The sequence below is a fragment of the Podarcis muralis genome, chromosome 1, assembly GCF_964188315.1.
Source record: "Podarcis muralis chromosome 1, rPodMur119.hap1.1, whole genome shotgun sequence".
Lineage (NCBI taxonomy): Eukaryota > Metazoa > Chordata > Lepidosauria > Squamata > Lacertidae > Podarcis > Podarcis muralis.
The window spans coordinates 76,589,085-76,610,756 of NC_135655.1; the positions used below are offsets into that span (position 1 = coordinate 76,589,085).

The 21,672-nt window shown below is 44.8% G+C and overlaps 1 protein-coding gene across 2 annotated transcripts in view; it reads left to right on the top strand.

The window, feature by feature from the left end:
- The window catches only part of SLC25A22 (solute carrier family 25 member 22), a 78,511-nt gene that overhangs the window by 10,593 nt on the left and 46,246 nt on the right, over positions 1–21,672 (top strand). Inside the window, exon 1 of one of the 2 annotated variants that reach the window (XM_077931735.1) lies at positions 18,718–18,842. The exons of the other annotated variant lie outside the window; for it this stretch is intronic. The gene's annotated coding sequence lies outside the window, so the exon portion shown is untranslated. Of the gene's footprint in view, positions 1–18,717; positions 18,843–21,672 lie in introns of those variants that run through there. 2 annotated transcript variants of the gene reach the window in all.

Genomic DNA, 21,672 nt, shown 5'->3' on the forward strand with positions numbered 1-21,672 from the left:
GTGGGTTCAGGCTGAAAAAAAGCCTTGGTTGGGTGAAGTCCCTTATATTACAAAAGGGGAGGGAGGGGTAAAGTCTCTGATTGAGATGACGTTTGGGTTCAGAAGAAGTGGGGAGGGAAGCGTTGGTGGGGGGGGGGGGGTTCCATGGGATGCCCAGTGTGGCAACTCAGTGGGAATGTAGAGGTGGTCTGCTCTGTCAGCTGAAAGGGCTGTAGAATGAAGCTGTTTCTCCTGAGCTCTGTGTGCTTGACAAGAGAGATGGCCTTGGAGAAACTATAAATTATTCCTAGAGCTCTCTAGTGAGTGGGCCTAAGAATAAAGACCTGGGCGTGGGAAACCTTTAGTCATATCCTTTCTTTCCTGTCTCACTTTGACCTGTCATTGGACCTTTACTGCTTCATTTTGCAGCACAGAGTTAAACTGCCATGCTGGCCACAAAGTGTATGAGCAGTTCCACTTTTCATTTCCATGTTTTTTTGGCATTTAATTTGCCCAATCCCCCTATTGCGGGGATTGCCAATGTCACGTCCAGATACTGTGGACTACAACTCCCAACATCCCTGGCCATTGGCCATTCTAGCTGGGGCTGATGGGAGTTGCAGTCAAAGCCTGCAACATGATAATCATCATGTTGGTTGCCCTGTCTTATTGGTTCAATTCTACACTTACTGGAGGGCTTCTGACATGCACACTGTGCTTACTTGGAGACCAAAGTGTCTGGGGGCGGGCAGGTGGAGAACCACTGTCTCCTGATGAAGTCAGTAGATCTGGCTGGGCACATTGGATTCCTATCCTCACCCAATGGTTTCCTTGCAGTATCAGTTCTGGCCACTTTCTGATGGCCTGCTTAATGAGCATTTAGCCTGATATGTTTGTGAGGAGATTAGATGATGTTGCAGAGCATTTCTCCACAACTTTTCTTACCGCAAAAAGTCCAGTCTTTGGGGGAATTGGGCTTGTTTTGCAAGAGTGTTAATTGCACAGCCCAAATTTGCCAGGGTGTGACTAAGCCCCACCTGAAAATAGTGAGAACCTGGAGGTACCCTTTGACCATTACACTCCAGTTTACAACTGTGTAAACTAGGGTTTGTTGCCCTACCGTTTTCTAACTGGTCTGGAAGCCTGTGCTATCAAATGAAATCTTACTTGTGTAATCAATAGTTGCCTTTGGGTAGAAGCATTTTATTTCGGCACTAATTCATTCTTCAGTACCATGTCAGCTGATTTCCTCAAAACTGTTTATATTTAGAACAACGTTCCCTCCATAATATGCTTCTTCTGATTCTAACAGCGCATAATGCGTCAGTATGTGGCTTGGTTTTCTGGAGATACCACTTTAAATGATCTGCACTCAAGAGTCTCATGTGTCTTTCATTATTCCATATCCATGCCAATTATGTTGGCAATGCCTTTCCTGGATATGCTGGGACCTTCTTAGAACCATCTGCATGCAAAGCAGCTGCTCTACCGCTAAGCTATAGCTTCTCCCCCCCCCCCCCCAAGATCTGTGGCCACTGTGAGATCAATAGCAGATAATGCACTTGCGTGACCTTGAGATGGTTTGTATGGAATTTGTATATCCTGACTACGTGAAAGATAACATAACCAAGTCATAATCCCAATACTTTTGGGATCAGGGGTTATAGTGATCTCTGGAGAACTTAGCTTTCATGCCAATATTTTGAAAAGGGGATTTATTTCCTAATTCATAGTTGTTAACTGTGAGTTCGACTGAACCAGAATTTGGACACCTCTGAAATCAGGTTGTTGGTGGTATGAAGGTAGAATAGCTGAAGGCATGAAATTAAGAGGAATGTAAGATTTTGGGTAGAGCTGAGGAATAACCCCTCAACTTAAACCTCCCAACTTAATGTTTGGTCGGACTTTAAGTTTGGTAAGCAAACCAGTCCACTTCTGAAGCCCCTAACCACTTCCATGGATCCTGTTTGGATTGTAGGGGTGTTCACATGTTATATTCAACAAGCGTACATTACGTGTACACAATAGTTGAGCTGTATACTCACACAGTTATTATAATGTTCAATGAATGTAGAATGTGTGTACTCAACAATTGAGCTGAACAAATCAACCAGTGTACACTCTTTCCGAGAAAAATGTCTACAGGTGTGAATATAACCTGTCTCTGGGTTCAGTGTAATGTGTGAATGTGTTCTATTTGAATGTGTTCAGTGTCATGTTGGGGGAATGGGGCTCACAGGTGTGAGCTATGTTTGCCAGGTCACAATGTCTGCTATATTTGCATTAGACTTGGAACGCTGATGGCTAAAAAGCAGTTTCTGCCCATCCTGTTTGGATCATCTTTTAAAACCAGCAGAAAGACTATTAAGAAAGACAAGGTCTTCTTTGTAGCATCCATTTAAACCAAATTAGCCACGGTGTGAACACTCTGCTTTTCCTGGCTCGCTATTTGAGACTATACGTGGCTGATTCCACTTTGAAATGGGGTCAGCCAAAGACTCTTGGGAAAGCAAGATTTTAAAATATTTGTATGCTGCCCTTCACCTCACTCTATTTTAGGAGAGTTTGCTACAAAAATAGAAATATAATGACAAGACCAGAACAAAAATAGCAGATAAGACGCTAAAAGTGGCAACACGATTTTAAATTAATGGAATGTGTTCTTCATGAGATGTCTGAGGGATAGATGTGTTGGCACCATCAGCCCTCATTAGGGAGGCTATTCTATAACAGGGGCATCACTGCCAAAAAACAACAGCAACAACCCTCTCTCTCACACTTTGACCCCCATCTCACCTCTGTTGTGGGATCCTGCTAGCAATAAGATCTGAGCTAATTAGTGTAAAAGAAATATTACATTAAATAATAATTAAATTGTATATTATTTTGCTTAAATATTTGTTTGCTATTTTCATAAGTTCATTTTTAGTGCTTTTAAATGCCGTGCACATTCTGTTTTTAAATTCATGTTGCTTCTTCATGTATGTTTAGCATACTTGGCATGCTGATTTTCACTCCTTGTCCATCCATTCCATTCTGGGTCCCATTAACAGATAATACCAAGGGCGGGTTTTTTTGTTTTGTTTTTAATAATAGGATTTTAACCCAGCACCTCTAAATATCCATTGTCTGCAGTCTGTTGTTGCTTAATGCAAGTTTGAGCCTTTTGGTGGCGAGGATCATGGAAGCAGGAAGTTTTAAAGAAGCAGAGAATAAAAAATAATAATTTTGTGGACTTCCTCCCTGCTTTACTTCCACAAGTTGGTAGAAGTGGCAGCACAGCACAAGGAAGCCTCATCCTAGACAAAGTAAAGAGAGTATGAAGGGGAAAGGGAGGTTTGAAGATAGTATATAAGATAGCAAGACAATGCAACCAATATGTCAAAAAGTGTTTGTCAGACACACATGGGGGACCCAAACCTGCTTTGACAGGACAGATGATATTTCCCAATTTAGGGAGCAGGCCTGGAGCAAGAGCATTAGACACCCCAGGCTTTGGGAGAAAAATTGGAAGTCTACTGCCTCATCTTGTGTAGTGCTGTTGTGCAGCGGAGCATAATATTGGGCTCATATGCCTTCAGCTGCCCCTATATATGCTCTGGTGCTGCAAACTACTGCTTCTGCTCATTTCTAGTAAAAGTAAATATTAACTATAATATGAGTCCATGGTCACTTTTCTGAAGGGGAAAGCTCAATAGCTTTGCTTCCAGTTTTACCTATCAGGAATGGAATCGTCAATATTCTCAAACCCCACTCCCTATATACATTTAGACCTCTTTTCCCAGCTGCATGAGATAAAGAAAGCCTGTTGGTACCTTTCTGCTAGCACACAAGAGGTTAATGATACAGTGGTACCTCAGGTTACATACGCTTCAGGTTACAGACTCCGCTAACCCAGAAATAGTGCTTCAGGTTAAGAACTTTGCTTCAGGATGAGAACAGAAATCGTGCTCTGGCGGCGCTGCAGCAGCAGCAGGAGACCCCATTAGCTAAAGTGGTGCTTCAGGTTAAGAACAGTTTCAGGTTAAGAACAGACCTCCGGAATGAATTAAGTACTTAACCCGAGGTACCACTGTACAGTTGGAACTGCAACAGAAATCCCAGCAGCCCCTCATCCATCATGGTTACTCTTTCCCCACAGTGAGAGTTAAATTCCAACATATTCAGCAGTTGCAGAATACACTGCCATCACTGTCCCGTACTGTAAGATTCTTTAGAATATTTCTCCCATTGTAGCTCATTTCCTCTTGTACTTCTTTATGTCATTTGCTCTGTCTGAACTGGCCCTGCGCCTTTACTTCACAGCACGTTTGAATTAATGTAATTAGTAGGTGCATTATTAGATCACTTAAGCACAAAGAACATGTGTGCATATCTAGTAACCGTCTTAAGTAACCCCATTAACAAATGACGGGGCAACTGGCCCATTCACTGAAGTAGATCAATCCCTATTACTTTAGTTGCTGACTCAAGGTTGCACAGGCAGAAAGAAACCTTGGAAGCTGTTTTTAAAATGTTCTGAGTACCAGTGGAGAGGAGAAAAAGTGGGTGCGTCGGTTTATTTTGTTTAAAGGATAACTTTGAGGGGATGCTGGAGAGAGGCACAAACCTTTTTGCATCACTTAAAAAATACATTTTGTTTTGGTTTGTTTTTTTAAGTAGAAGAAATTGTAGAGCACAAACACCCTTTTGGTATGATATCCCAGAGGGAGAATCCAGAGGAATAGTCAAATGTTAAGGCTTTTTTTAATATAAAAGAAAAGAAAAACAAAAATGGCTGGAACAGATGAAATCTATTGGGGAGCCAGATGTGGCCTTCAGGTTAGGAACCCTTGCTGTAGGTTGTGAGAAAGTAAATCTAAAGGCCTCCCCCCCGAGTTGGGGTGAAGGAGCCCTTGTCAGGCTTGGAAACTGCCCCCAGCCACACACATCCCCAGTTGACTAGAGTTTGTCAGGATGTATAGCCTGATGGAACTGATGGGAGCCTATCAGGATTCTCTTCTGCGGAACCCTTTTCAAAAATGGGCTATGCCAGTTGGGAAAAACTTCCTCTCACGATTTGTCACAGTTACTGTTGGGATCATGAATGTGCCTCTTTACCACAAGGCCTTACTGACAGTTATTTTCTCTACTATAATACCATCAGTATGTTCCCACTATAAAAGTGCTCTCATGCAACTGACATTGAGGCTTGCTGCAGTAAAATGAAGTAAAGCACAAATGTATAGCTGCATCCCTTGTTCCCTTTCCCTTTTCCCACCCCTCTGTTGTCTTTCACATGATCTAAACTGCAGCCAAGTTATTTGGGCCAGGAACATGCCTCACTGCTTGTGTCACTACGTAAAGTGTCTTATCTGTCAGTGGTGCAATTACAATGGGTTGCTATGCTTCAGCTGGGATTATTTTTTTAATATGCCCCATTTTTTTTAAAGTGGGGTATCTTTCCAAGATGTTTCAGGTAGAGTTGCAGATACACATCCATGCTCACAAACAGTAAAAGTACTGGTACTTCGTCAAGTACCGGTATGTAAAGAATCCCAGTTTCTCTGGGTTGTTGCTTTCAAGGAAAAAGGGTAGGGGAGCTCTCCAGAGTGGTTTATCGTTTCAAGATATTACCTTGGAAAATATTATCTTATTACCCAAGGGAAAGGATGAACACAGATCTCATGACATCCTGCAAGTTTTTGGCAAAGGGTCAAGTTCACAAACAACCAAAGGCATCATTCTTCTTCTGTAGAAAGATTTCTGGCCTAGAGATTGTAAAACAACACTTTCCCTTCCTTGAAGTTTTTTTTGGGGGGTAGGGGGTGGGGAGGTAATTTGAGTTACATTTCTGAGACTACATGCCTAAGTGTGTGTGTGTGTGTGTGTGTGTGTGTGTGTGTGTGTGTGTGTGTGTGGTTTCTGTGGGATTCTAAATAAGTAAAGCTAGTCTGCACTGCATGCTCTGATGTAAGCCTTCAGTGAGAGTAGATCAGGGACCTAACTGGTGGAAATGCAATAACAAAGCTGAGCTTCTGCCCTTAACATTTGTTTAGTTTTGCTCATGTGACAGGAAAAAGAAGACTTCAACAAGTAGAGACTGTGATAGGTGGCCTAACCTTGTTTGTTCTTTTTTGTGATGTACTTGTTGATATGCCTGTGGGTTAAGTATGCTTGTACAGTACGTGTCTTGCATCAGTTCTCACTCTTAAGAGCATAAAATGCTAAAAGACTGAAGTGTGTACCGATTCTTTTTAAAAAGCCCGTTGATACACTCCACAGTTGCCAAGCTGTTCTGAGGGGAGAAAAGAGGTACTGAACGGGGGAGATGGTGGTGTAGGAACGTGCAAGCATTTGTGTTTCATAGAGCACTTCACCACTGGGCAGAATGGAAAAGTTGCTTATTTTCAGGCCTGTATATCCCATAAGTGGTGGCTGCTAAACCTGAGTTCTCTTGACACTCACATTCCATCTATGAAGAGGACTAACAGTGATGCTCTGCCTTCCTCCTTTTGCTTGCATAAACACAGGAGCAACCTGCTATGTTCACAGAGGGAAGGAAATCTTCCTGTGCTTTCACTATTAGCAATTAAACTCTAGTCCTTTAAAAACATATCACCTAGCGTTCACCTACCACCTATGGAACATTGATCCTGGAAGCAATCTTGCTTGTATCATGGTGGTTATTACCTCTGCTGCTAATTATTGTGGTTTCTTAGTTTCTTGATAGTCCAAAACATCTCTGGCAGGAGCTGCTGGCATTTGGTATGCCAGTGGTATTCTCAGAACAGAGGGATAGAGATAAGGCCCCAGGTGATCCATGTGCAGTGTTTGCAAATTTGCTGCCTAATTTGGAGTTAGGCTGTGTAACAAGGTTGCAATCTTTTCCCCTATAGCCTTTATTTGCTGCATTAGAGGTGTGTTTCTAGCGACTAGCTGCCGAGCGTGGATCAAGACGGGGAAAACAAAAAGGCTTAACTCTTCCCCCAAAGAAAGAAATCTTCAGCTCTGTGTATCTGTCAAAAAATGGCAGCTACTGATTAATTGCTATTTGCCCCTTTCAGATAAATTGCAAATTACTTGTTCCCATAATTCTTCCTTCTATAAGGAGAGGAAAGGTAGCTGTGCAGATATGAATAGGGCATTTCTAGGTTTCTACCCGCCATGCCAAAAAGCAATGAAAGATCCTTTCTTGGCTCTGGCAAGTGGCTCTTGGCACACTGTGCCATTCTTATTGCCAGGAGGGTGTGTTAGGAAGCAGCAGCAGCAGTAGTTCAAGAGCATGAGAGAAAGAGGCTCCCATTCGGACTGTGTCGCTTAAGGTTTGCTTTATTTCAAGCATTTATGTCCTGCCTTGAATGGCAGCACACAGAAATGTGCATTGGAAAAATGGTGAGCATTGGGTGCCTGCCGCAAAACACGCTGGCTACAGCTTGCTTTGTGTAACATTGGAGGCCATCAAGTTATTCTCTCACTCTAAATAAGAGCTTATGGGTTGGTGGAGAATATAATATGTATATATATTTAGGTTGCTTCCAAAGGTGGTGTAGGAGTGGGGAACCCATGACCCTCCAGGTGTTATTGAGACTCTCAACTGCCCATCAGCCGCGGACCCCACAGCCAACAGTCATGGGAGTTGTAGTCTAGCAACATGTCCCCCAAAGGACATAAGTGTGTAGTACCTGGCACTTGGCCCATCGTAATGCATTTCCTTGCGCCTTCTTGAAATTAACTGACTCACGGTAGAGAGAGAGAGAGAGAGATGATGATGATGATGATGATGATGCTTTTGGAGGTTTCTTGCCTGCCTGCTGCCTGATTAAAAGGGATATGAGTCATTGAAAACTGTATAGGTAAGTGCTGGCTTTAGTAATAGCTGATACTGGCCTTTTCTCCCCTCTGGGCTTTTAGTGGAATTGCTGCATACCTGCCCAAATAACAATACAAGAGGCAACAAAACACCTCAAGAGACAGGGGAGGGCGGGCGATGAAGAAGAAAATGAAACAAAAGTCCTGAAAATGAGAGAAGCTCTGTGCTGCCGGACCAGCTTTACTGTCTACCAGGCATGTCCAAAGTCCGTTTCGGGGGTCTAATCTGGTCCGCTGGTCAGTTTAATCAGGCCCCTGTGGCAGTTTATTTCCTGGGGTAAAATCCCCCAAAACCTCCCAAGAACTTTAATCCTTTAAAAAAGCTCAACAACCACAATAAAGGTCAACAACTTTGGTCAGCCCTTTGGTCGGCCCTCACGGCCCTTCACTTCATCAAATCTGGCCCTCTTTGGAAAAAATTTGGACACCCCTGTCAGTATAGTTGGGCCCAATGACAGACACATGAGTCAGTTAGCCTTCCAGATGCTAAACCTACGATTTCCATACTGGCAAAAACCCAAAGCTTAGCAGGAGCTGATACAGGGACTTTTGAGGATATCCTTCAATCCCTTTTGTTTTCAGCAAGCATCTCCTACTGTCTTGGTGACAGCTTTCTCCTGGCAGCTGGGATTTCACCTTAGAGGTGGTGTAACTTCTTTCCTTCTCTCTCCTCTGCATTCCCAAATACACATTTACATGATGCAAACTAAGACTAGAGGCAACATTCTGCTTTGTTTAAACTTGTGCTTCGTTTCCGAAGCACCCCCCGCCCCAGGGGAGACTCAGATGAGCACATGCAGTCCCCAAGAAACAGTTATCTCCTAAGGCTGCTGGAAACTGTTTGCTGGTGAGGCAATCCAGGGCTCCCTGCCAGAAAGAAGGTTTTTTCTCCTAGGCAGTGCTCCTGAAGCTCTCTCTCTCTCTTTCAAATGAAGCAGCCAGTTTTGGGCAGGAACTGTATTTTGTTACTAATGGGGAATGAATGGGACCTTTCATGCCTATGGGATGCTGCCACGGCTGCACCATATTCCCACAAAGTGATGAACTGGAACATGTTGATCCTCTTCCTTCCCCCCTTCCCAAACTCTTTAAGGCTTCTTGAGGTTTCTTTTAATGATCTTTCAATGCTGTTTGAATGTATTAAACACCGGCTATGCTGTCTCTGCTCACAAGGCCCCCAGTGCTCAGAAAAGGCTGCACTTTGTCTATTAACAAAAACCCAATATGCACGTTTCTGTCCAAGTGCTTTGCCTTGGTCCTTGATGATGAACACAATGCCTTTAAAAGCAGTGCTGGCCCAAGACATTTTGCTGCCTGAAGTGGAGTCCAAATGTGACCCCTCCTGTTAGTACTTTTTTTAAAAAAAGAGAGAGTTATTGTTGCACCATTCAGGTGTCCCCTCCCTCTATCCTCCCTCTCTCGTGGTACTACCTAAAGTAGGCCGCTTTCCTTTGCTGAATGGTGGTGGTGGTGGTGGGGTTTGCAGGAAATGAGAGGATGTGGCTCCTACAACTTTTAATAACTGTGTACTAGAGGTGCAGCTTGTAATCCAAGCAACACAGCACTTCCCCATAGCTGCCTCTTCTGCAGCTGGCCATGCAGGCTGAAGGGCAAGACCAGCACTGTTTAAAAGGGAAAGGCTGGTAGAATATCTGTGTTGCCTGCAGAAGCTCTCAGGTTCAATGCCCAGCAACTCCATTTAGGGACTAAACCAAATGGAAAGCTATAGTCAAATGGCCAATGCAATTGATGGAGTTCTTGAGACATCCCATTGATACTTCCATACAGTATCCTTTATTGTATATTGAAAGTGAAAAACATAGTGTGATTAGCTCTCCCTCCCTCCCCTCCTCTTTCAAACAGCGAAAAATTATTTATATTTGTAACCAGCTTTATGCTCTCCCTCTTGCTGAGAAAACTGACTATTTTCCAACGCTGCTCAGTTGGAAGAGTGCTGTGCGAGTCAGAAATTTGCAGACTGACATAGCTTTTAAACTCAGCCTCTTTCATCCAGCTAGAGCTACAGTTACTTGGAACATTTTTTAAACAATGTAGCTTTTACTGGGCTCTGCTGTTTGAGACTGCATGTTTGAATGTTCCTTTCTAGTACAATATATATATATATATATATATATATATATATATATATATATATATTCCTGCCCATACTAAACTAGTTTGTTAGAAAGATGGCTGGTCTGGCAAACTTTGTCCTGTCATGCTAGTTTTGCGCAGGCAGAAATAATAATAATAATAATAATAATAATAATAACAACAACAACAACAACAACAACAACAACAACAACAACAAATATAAGAAAGCATTTGATCGTGGGCTCCCCCATCTGCTATCAGAAATGGTTGCAATCCAGCAAAAGCTGCACTATGTTAATGTTTGTGTGTGTGTGCTTCAGTTTACAGTCTCTGCAGCTCGGACGATATTCCAAGCTGAATGTCTGTTTTCCCCAGTAGGCACAAACAATGGTTCAGGAAGTAGTATACATGATATATTTCCTTTCACCCATGAGAGTGAATATTATTTACCAAGTTGTTCCTCTGTCTACAGTATGAAATTCTGGACTAATTTCATCTATTCTCTGTGTGCATTCTGATGTACTTAGAGAGCTCCTGTTACCACAAGGAAGCTCTGTGCGCACATGGCAACATCCGTGGGTCTCTGAGCAGAGAGGCTATTGCTGCATAGCTGCTACCTGTTGCTTGGAGACTGCCTGCCTCGAAAACGGGCTCTTGTGTGTGTTTCCCATTCGTTGCCTGAATTCTGGCAGCTCTTCCATCTGCTCCCTTGAACACGGAGGGATTTGTGGAAGGGGAAGCAAAATTCTACATATTACTAGTAATTTAAGTCTTCTGGCCACTTCACTTTATGGTGGCCCCCCCCCCCCCCCCCGGTCTCATTTGCTCTGGAGAAGACCAGCGACACACTCCCTGATGTAACTGGGAGCAGCTTCAGTGGATGCTCCCCCCGCCCCTTCCAGGTATTGGCAACAATGAATTAAATAGATTGCTGGCATTTATTTCATGTTAAAGCTGTACCTTTGCCCCAATACCATGACAGGGTTTTGCAGTGCAAACTACATGTTTTGTGCTGAGTTTTTCACCTGTCTGAGCACTCTGCCCTCGTGGTTACAGATTCCTCTTACAAACATTAACCAAGAGCGAGCAGCAGAAGTCATCTTTGTATATTAGTGGGTTGTTGTTGTTTTTAAATAAAAACGACCTCCCATTGTCCTTGCGTTGTGTCCTTAGAGGACCAAAACAGAAGGCGCCCATTTTCTTTTAGTTGTGTAAACCTATGCAAATTGAACTAAAAAGAATGTGTCATCCCAGATAGACACCATGGAGCAAACAGAGGCCATGTTACAGCTTTAACAAGTAATAAGAGCTAGAGATATATTGAATTAGTTGCTGCTAGTATGTCGGGGAGAAGGAAGCGAAACCAGCCACTGTTTGCACAGAAGTTGCAACATTCTGTATGTGGGACTATCCATGACCTGCCTGCGGTCAACAGCAGTATGATCTTTAGCTCCTAAGGTGTTTTACCTGTTTATACTTCATTACTGCTGCTGCTGCTACTACTACTACTACTACTACTACTACTACTAATTTCATATGGATATATGGTTCCCAAGGCAGGTTGAAACATGCTAAGAGATGGCAAAATTTAGAAGGTTATTTGCAGGAAAAAATGGTAGCGCTGTGTTTTTTGTATGTGTTGGCAACATGCAAACCATTACATTTCAATCCCTTCTCCTACTTAAGAAATACTGTCTAAGTTTTAGGTTAATAATCAAATTATATAAGCAAATGTCAAGATTAAAAAAAGACCCTGCATACTGAGACTAAAAATAAAAGGGGGAAAACCAGGGTGCCGGAGAGCGCTTTCATTGTTATAGATCCGGTGTGCCTATTTTTAGACGTTCAAAGGTTCGTGGCTGCAGGAAGATATCAAAATATTTTGATATTTCTTTTTAAAAATGGGATTAGGATGTGTTTGTTTGTTTTCTATGTCAGCCTTCACATCTTGATGTGTGCTTCATACGCACAAGGGAGTAGGCAGCTGTGCCTGTCAACAGGGGGCTACACACTGGGGTGCCATTTCAGGTTCCAGGGAAAGAGGAGATTTGATTCTCATCAAGGTTGAAAGGCATTCTTTTGGATGCTTTCTAACCCTTCATGGCCACCTGAAGCCTTTCCCCCACCTGAGATCCTGCATTACTCAGCCATTTAAAGCCTGTAGGCCCTTAATTTGCCAGCCTGCCATCTCCTTAGAATGTAGGTGGCCAAAAAAAAAAAGGGGGGGGGGGCTGTGTCATTACTGAAGGCCCAAATTACAAGACTTGCATTTAATACTAGATACATGCCATCTAGAGGGCCAAACTGCTTATCCCTCTGCATTTCAGACTACAAGTACATGAAGCACATGAAATACAAGCACATGAAATACAGTGCTTTAAAAATGTTTCTGTTGTTATTATTTTGTGAGTCGCCCTCCACACATATGTCCCATTGCAATTTGCCGACATGTCCTTAAAAACAGCTAAAATAATTTTTAAACAGCACAAGAGCTACAGAGGTATAGGTTTAAAAACAACATGGAATGAACCTCCAAGCAGAGACCTGGAAAAAGCTTGTTGAAAACATCCAAAAGTGGGCCTTTGAACCTTGCTGTGCATTGAATTGTGCCTTCCTAAATCCACCTCCCCAAATCTGAAATGTCACAACCCCCTATCTACCTTGGAGTGTAGTTTAGTCTCTTAATCTGCAACGCCAGGGATTAGGCTCCTGTGCAGCACTGGAGAGGCAGACAGGAATATAGGCCAGACTCACCTGTTGCTAGGCTCCCATATCTTCCTCCTCCTGACTAGGGATGCCACAAATGTCTGCATTTACCGGTGTTGGCTAATTAAAGCCACATTCACTATTCTGGTGCCCTAGATGTTTTGGACTACAACTCTCTCTGCATGCTGGCTGGGGCTGATGGGAATTGTAGTCCAAAATGTTTGGAAGGTTCAGGTTTGTGAAGGCTCTTCTAGGCACTACCCTGCCTCCCTCCTCTAAATTATTTCTAAAAATGAATTGGGTAAATGCAAACTGATCGTTCCTGACTATGGAATGTAGCCTGGTCTTGTAATGGTCATGCTGGTGGATATCGAGAACAAACCTGTTGTTTAGAGTCTCTGTCTCTTAGCTTTGTCCCCTTGGACTATTTAATAACAACAATCCACCCTTCATTCTGAGGTCCCAGGGTGGAATACAGTGGTACCTTGGGTTACAGACGCCTGAGGTTACAGACGCTTCAGGTTACAGACTCTGCTATCCCAGAAATAGTACCTCGGGTTAAGAACTTTGCTTCAGGATGAGAACAGAAATCGTGGCACAGCGGCAGCGGGATGCCCCATTAGCTAAAGTGGAACCTCAGGTTAAGAACAGTTTCAGGTTAAGAACGGACCTCCAGAACGAATTAAGTTCTTAACCCGAGGTACCACTGTACAATAATTTAAACTGCAGCATTTACAAAAATAGCTTAAAAGAGCTTAATTATTGCAAAAATAGGATGGGTCCTCAAAATATACACCTCAAGGCTACGGTAAAGATTAGGTACACCAGTTTGCTTTCTGCAGTCCTTTATTTCCTCAAATAGCCAGGGTTTTCAGTATTTTCTGAATGTGGTTGTTTTTCTCGTCTCTTGAAACACCAGCAAAGCCCTGATTTCTTTAAAAGACAAGATTTAAGGAAAGTAGTCATCTTAAATATTTTATTTGTTCTAGTGCCCAAAAGGAAACCTTTTGATGATAGTTGGGTAGACGGACTGGTGATTTGGAACTGAAAAATGTCTGAGCAGAGAGCCATTCCTTTTATGAGACTTGTTCTGCTCTGTTGTTTAACAGGACTGCAAACAAAATATTTTAGAAACCCCCATGTGTGCAAGAGAAGGCATGCAGCCAATGAAGATACTGGTTGCTAGGCAGTCTGAGAAACAGATTCATATGGTTAGTTGTTTTGAGGAGATTTGGTAATGCTTATACAAAGAATAAGCAGGACTAGGATTTTTGAGAGTATTGTTTCATTTCCCATTCATGGGTAATGAGGGTAAAAAGTCCTATGGACAGGGTTCAACTTAATTGAATGTGTGGAATGGGGTCTACTCACACAATGGGACTTTCCTCCCTCCCCCCCCAATCTGCTCTGAAGGGTTGGGAGAGGGAAACCCAGAACAGGGTTAGGAGGCACACGGCAGGAGGTGAGGGGGGAAAAGTTTCATGGCATGAGTAGACCCAGTTCCCCATGCACATTCCCCACTTGACAATTGGTTGAATTCCACGCTCTATAGACGGCATGCCCAGGATGAGGGGAACCCTGAACACACTATAGTTCATAGATTGTGGGTGGGGAAGCTGTGGCCCTCCAGATGTTTTTGGACTAACAACTTCTGCCCATCCCAATCAGCATGGCCAGTGGTCTGGGATGATGGAGAGCCAGTGTGGTGTAGTGGTTAAGAGCGGTAGTCTCATAATCTGGGGAACCGGGTTCGCGTCTCTGCTCCTCCACATGCAGCTGCTGGGTGACCTTGGGCCAGTCACACTTCTTTGAAGTCTCTCAGCCCCACTCACCTCACAAAGTGTTTGTTGTGGGGGAGGAAGGGAAAGGAGAATGTTAGCCGCTTTGAGACTCCTTAAAGGGAGTGAAAGGCGGGATATCAAATCCAAACTCTTCTTCTTCTTCTTCTTCCAGTCTCAACACCATTGAGAAGACCACAGGCTCACCACCTCTGCATTAGGAAGAACTTCCTGAACTTATTAGCTGTTTGAAAGTGGGCAGACTGCCTTAGATGGTGGTGGATTCTTCTAGCCTCCGCTTAAAAACCTGTGTCAGGGATGCAATAGCAGTGGATTTCCTGCATCCACAGGGCGTTGGATTAGATGAACTCTGAGGCTGTTGGGTGAAGCTTCCAAGTACAGTGGTGCCTCGCAAGACGAAATTAATTCGTTCCGCAAGTTTTTTCTTCTTGCGAGTTTTTCGTCTTGCGAAGCACGGTTTCCCATAGGAATGCATTGAAAATCAATTAATGCGTTCCTAGGGAAACAGCTTGCCAGGCTGGCGGTGCGGAGAAGGGCTTTTCTCCCCACCGCAAGCCTTCAGGACAGGTACGGGAACAGAGGGGAAGGCGCGCAGCGCTTTCCCTCTGTTCCCGGGGCTTGCGTGGGAGGAGGGTTTTTCCTCCCCACCGCCAACATTCAGAACAGCATTCTGAATGTTGGCGGTGGGAAGGGAAACCCTCCTCCCACCCCAAGTCTCGGGCGGCGGGAGGCAGCGTTCCGGTCCCCCCGCCCGGCTTCGGTGCGATGTTCCAAAGCCGCGCGGAGAGAGGAGGAGTTCCCGCCCCCCCGCCCGGCTTCGGTGCGATGCTCCAAAGCCGCGCGGAGGGAGGCAGCGTTCCCGTCCCCCCGCCCGGCTTCGGTGCGATGCTCCAAAGCCGCGCGGAGGCAGGAGGAGTTCCCGCCCCCCCGCCCGGCTTCGGTGCGATGCTCCAAAGCCGCGCGGAGGGAGGCAGCGTTCCGGTCCCCCCGCCCGGCTTCGGTGCGATGCTCCAAAGCCGCGCGGAGGGAGGAGGAGTTCCCGCCCCCCCGCCCGGCTTCGGTGCGATGCTCCAAAGCCGCGCGGAGGGAGGCAGCGTTCCCGCCCCCCCGCCCGGCTTCGGTGCGATGCTCCAAAGCCGCGCGGAGGGAGGAGGAGTTCCCGCCCCCCCGCCCGGCTTCGGTGCGATGCTCCAAAGCCGCGCGGAGGGAGGCAGCGTTCCCGTCCCCCCGCCCGGCTTTGGTGCGATGCTCCAAAGCCGCGCGGAGGGAGGAGGAGTTCCCGCCCCCCCGCCCGGCTTCGGAGCATCGTTCCGAAGCTGGGCGGCGGGAGGAGGTCCGAGGACAGTGGGGAAGTCGCGCTTCCCCGCTGTCCGGGAGATTTCCCTATGGGCTGTCGTCTTGCGAAGCAAGCCCATAGGGAAATTCGTTTTGCGAAGCACCTCCAAAACGGAAAACCCTTTCGTCTAGCGGGTTTTCCGTCTTGCGAGGCGTTCGTCTTGCGGGGTACCACTGTAATGGCATTTTATATCTCTTCCATTGAGAAGTGCAGTCTTTGTGGAATTCTAATTAATAATTTGAATCATATGTACATGCAATTCTCTTGATACCTCACTCTTGGTTACTTAAAACTTGAAGACTCATTTCTGAGTAGATGAACAGACTCCTTTGATGAGTATCATGTTTGACGTGATTTTACATAAATATGGAAGTTCCGCCCTTGGTGTTTGATCTGTGGTGGCCAATTTACACATTACATTGCACACACCATATGGTGACAACTGCTTCTGTCAATTGGCCTAAAGCCGATACCTTATCTTCTCCTCTTCTCCCATATATTGGAGGGTCTGAAAACATTCATGCTTCACGAACCCTTCCTGCCTGTGTCCAGGGCTTCATTGATCCAATGCACTGCACAAATGTTTATGTGATTGTGTGTGCATTTGCCTGCAAAACCCCCAACTTGTTTCTTGTTATTGCAATCCTAACAAAATTTATGGAAAATGTGGAGGTACTGTCTGTTGAGAAGAGAAGTTTGACAGCTTTAATACTCTGCATAGAACCCTGGATCTGACTTTCTGTGCCCTTTCTCACCTCTGTCATTGCCAAACTATGCACAATTATGAGCGCATAGTTAGCCTGTTCACTTGGTTTATAAAGGTGTATGGCAGGGGTGCAAGATTCAGATGAGTTGGTGGGCCACCCACCTAGCAGGTGCCCAGGGAGAATTTTTAAAATGACATCTCACATCTAATCATGCTGGGCTGTCCTCCTGCATCTTGCCTTCGCCTGCATCACAGTTCTCCTTCCCCAGCCCAAAATTCTTTCAACTGCAAGTACAAGCAAACTGCAAACTTTACACCTCTGTGCTCCAGTGCATTTATCTTCACACTCCTTGACACCTATGCTGCTATTTAAAGGGAATTGTGGAAGAGGCTAATGCTGAGTCAGTCACTTTGGCTCTTCTAAGGTCATTTGCTCCACTGCTTACTTGCCCTGAAGGTGATTCAGTAATTTGTGTGGTCAGTGAAGGCGTGCGATGGACCATACTGGAGATAAGACTCCCAGGCCATTTGATTGATTGGCAGCTCTGAACTAGGAAGACACTGCTGGATCTTTAGGTAAGGTGTTCTTTACTTTTGTCAGAATGTTTCAACACCATGCAGGGTTGGAGGGCTGTAACTCAGCATCCCTAGTGATCTTTTGGACTGGTGTCTCCCGTTTGCAGGCACTGTGCTTCTTTTGAAGCAGCTACTTGAAAGATGCACTCCTAGCATCAACCAGCTGATTGGTTCTGACAGCACCAATCAGCTGGTTCAAAGAGGCTCACTCTCTGCACCAGTCAGCCAGCTGATGTCACGTGATCTCAAAATGATGCCTCACCTGCTGGGGGAAGTGGGAAGACAACATGCAGGCCAGAGTGTCTGCTGTTCAACATTGCAAAACAACAACAACAACAACAAAAAACATGTATATAATGCTCTAGAGAGAGATGTGCCCCAGAGTCTCAATGTATCTGCTTGACCATAGTGGAAGTGGGGCAAACTTGGCATGTACTGAGACCTGGATAGATCTTTTGTAGGTTTTGGCAAAACACTCCCATCTCACCTTTGTAAATCCTGGGCACAGCACTGAAGCTGCCTTGACCTGGCACATTTATCACAGAAGAATTAGGCTTTCAATTAATAATGTTCCATCAGTGGTGTAGCGTGGGTTGTCAGCACCCGGGGCAAGGCAAGTAATTTCCGCCCCCTAACCTGTGGATTTGCGCCCCCTAAAGCTAACCCCCAGATGTTGCGCCCGGTGCGGCCGGCCCCCCCCCTGCACCCCCCATGCTACGCCACTGTGTTCCATGCAAGTCATTGCATATTGCTGGTCACGATCTTTTTGCAGTGTATGTTGCTTCTTGGGCTTGTCTTTTTTCCTCTTCATTTCCAGAGTGTGTTTCTGTACTTGAAGGGGGCAGTGGGGGCGGAGGCTGTGCACTTTTTCTTTCCCTGATTTATATATCATAGACTGGTCTGGCACAGGCAGTGGATTAGTAACTAGCTTTTCATATTGATAGCTGCTCTCCAGACTCTGCTTCTTGGTGCTTAAGGTGCAGCACTGTTCCATCTGAACATTTGGTTCTATTTGGTTCCTTTCCCCTTCAATAAGTGTCTGCAAGAGGGGTGGCAGTAGAGAGGTTTGACTTGGATTTAGATCTGTTTCCTATTGGTGTCTGCCTCTCTGTGTATATTTGTTGCTGCATTTCATGATCCGTGGTGGTGGTAGGTAAGTAAATCTAAATTCCCTAGGTGGCAGTTGCGTTCTAGATGTGGGAAGACTACTTTCCTCCATTTGGCATGATTTTGTATGAAATGTCTGCCCAAGAACGGCACAGCAAGGGGTCGCATTCAGCCTCTGATGCCAAGAGAAGCTAATTCCTTTGCTGGCTGAGAGAGTGAATTTTACTTCGAAGTAAGCTGTCCCTCAGATCATGCTGGACATCCTGTTCTGGAGTCTCTTGATAGAACAGCCAAGGGTGGTGTGTATTAGAACACTCCAGCAGAGAGATGGGATCTGTGCCTGGGGTTCTGCAGCTTCATTGTAGATCTGTAAGTTACCAACATGGCAGTTAGGGGCCAGAATGCAGAGGGGAGACCTTGGACGATGAGTTGTTATGTTGCTTTTGTTGGTTTCTTTTTCTTTTGAGCCTCGCTATTAGGACACAGAGCATTTCCAAATGCATTGTGTAACAAAGTGGACTGTGCTTCTTTTGATAAAGTACTTCCGTTCTGTAATAAAGTGGGGGCAAAAGTTAATTGCTGCCTTTTCAGCATGGCAATAAGGTTCCTGGTGCATTCGCCCTGATATGTGGACTCTGGAGTGTTTGAAGAAAGAGAAATTCAATTTTGGTACACGTAAAACTGAGAGGTAGGAAAAAAGGTGAGAAAGAGAGTGCAGGCGAGAATGTGAGAATGTGTGATTGAAGCTGTGGATTCTTGAGTCACTGAACTGTATTTCCTTTTGGACAGCCATTAGGGAACAACCAAGATCATGAAGGGATCCTGCTAGGATATTGTTGTGGCAGCTGTAGGCAGGTATGGTGGTGTCTCTCTGGCTCAAGAGAAGGCACTGAAACAAGGCCAAATCTGTACTGTGCCCCAGAAGGTATCTGCAGTTGCGTTTACTGAACAGAATGACCACCTGTGTCAGTTAGTGTTATTGTTAGTGGTTAGTGGTTAGTGTTAGTGGTTAAAGTGTAATTCACCTGAATGGCTGTTGGAATTAATGGAAAGAACGAGTTTGAACTTGTTATTGTTGTTGTTGTTTAGTCGTGTCCGACTCTTCGTGACCCCATGGACCAGAGCATGCCAGGCACTCCTGTCTTCCACTGCCTCCCGCAGTTTGGTCAGACTCATGTTGGTAGCTTTGAGAACATTATCCAACCATCTCGTCCTCTGTCATCCCCTTCTCCTTGTGCCCTCCATCTTTCCCAGCATCAGGGTCTTTTCCAGGGAGTCTTCTCTCCTCATGAGGTGGCCAAAGTATTGGAGCCTCAGCTTCAGGACCTGTCCTTCCAGTGAGCACTCAGGGCTGATTTCCTTCAGAATGGATAGGTTTGATCTTCTTGCAGTCCATGGGACTCTCAAGAGTCTCCTCCAGCACCATAATTCAAAAGAATCACTTCTTCGGCGATCAGCCTTGTTTATGGTCCAGCTCTCACTTCCATACATCACTACTGGGAAAACCAAAGCTTTAACTATACGGACCTTTGTCAGCAAGGTGATGTCTCTGCTTTTTAAGATGCTGTCTAGGTTTGTCAATACTTTTCTCCCAAGAAGCAGGCGTCTTTTAATTTCGTGACTGCTGTCACCATCTGCAGTGATCATGGAACTTGTAGGCTTTATATTTACAAGAGATTTTTACCACTGCAATGTTGCAGTGGCACAAAATGCAAAGGCATCCATTTGTTGTGATGAAAGAATGTATTTGCTGGGGGGGGGGGATTTTGTACTGCTGGAGCTTCAACAATGATTGGAAAATTTAGTGGGGTCATGGCCCATAAATAGAACGCTTCTAGGTAAATATAGCTCTGATCATGGATGGAGAGGCCTTTGCTGGGATATTACCAGCCTCTCAGAAATGAAGGGTTTGTGCTTAAAACTCAGGTAGGGAGCTTACTGGCTCAGAGAGGACTATTGTGTCTCAGCTGTGTGCTTATCCACACTTAACCTTTCCTCCACGTTTTCCAGGCATGGTCTGTGCTTTAAAGCTCTGTGTCTGAGTGCTCTTTCTTTCTTTCTTTCGCTCCAGAGGTTTCCCCGTGGAACCCTACTCCTTACTGCTGAATCAGAGCAAACAGCAATCCATGGAAAATTCAAATTGCGGTTTCTTGTGTTTCAGCTTTAAAGAGTGAGTTTTCGTGGGGAAAGCTCTGGAATGGAAATGAGAGAGAGAGAGAGAGAGAGAGAGAGCGAGAGAGCGCTCAGATATGGAGCTTTAAAGCATGGAGCTGTGCCTGGAAAGTGTGGGGCTAAAGCAGGGGTCAGCAACCTAAGGCCCATGGACTGGAAGCAGCCTGCGGAGGTTGTTTGACCCGCCCCCAAGCCACCCACTTGCCCACTGCACTAAAATGGCACTGAGCAGTGCGGGGACTCGTTTCTGTGGCACCGAAAATCATGTGTGTGCTGACTCTGAAAATTGCGGGTGCGCACGATCCAGCCCACAGAGAGATCTCTGCAGGACTGATCCGGCCCAGGCAAGATAAACCTTGCTGACCCCTGGACTAAAGGTAAGTGTGGACAAGCCCAGTGTTGCAGGGAGCAGTTCAGCAGGTGGGACTTGTTCTGTCACAGAGCTGCAGTGATAGGCTAAGCAACTGAATGTTTACTGAATGTATACATGCTGGTGCATTTTCAAGAACACAATCCTAAAATCAGTATATAGGATTTGAAAATTGGTAGGGTTGGAAACTGACCTTTTTTTGGGTGGGGAGGGGACAATTCTGTTGAAGTTAATTTGCATCAGTTGTTGGTTTTTAAAAAAATGCTTGAGTCTTACCTATCCCTAGAAATAGGGAAGTGAATCTTGGAATAATCTACAAGTCCTCTGATACAATTTCCCATGTGTTTAGTATCAGCCAGAACCCTGCTGGGGGTGGGAGTGGTGGGAGATAGGTAACTGGAAATAATGTAGAAAACATGGCTGTTTGGCTTTCTCTGATCCTACAGTAAGAGAACAGCACATGAAATATAAGAAATCCAGTGATCTATTCAACAGATGTTGCCCACACATTTAAATCACAAGATCTTTCTTATACCCCCCCCCCCAAAGCTGGTATAATTAATTTGTGTACATTTTGTTTTACAAAGAACAGGTTTGACAGGCCTCTTACCCCACGAGGCTTGCAAGCAATAGACAAAAAGGAAACCATAGAGGAAGGAGCGGTAAATTGAGTGAGGAATAATAATAATAATAATAATAATTTGAAAACCTAAAACAACATACTTGGAGTAGGTTTGACTGCCCATGTGGATTCTGACCAACTTGAGCATCTAAACTCTAGTCAAAAGTTCATCCCTGGGTGGGTCACAACAATGAAAAGAACTTGCTACTCTTTTTAAACTAATGAAAAATGGGATAAACATAAAATTGATCATTAGTTAAATGAATAATATAGCAGTTTGTTCATCACTTGCAGGTGAAAATTAATGTCCTATTGTATAATTAATATTTATTAATTGGGCAACTTTTTCCTTTT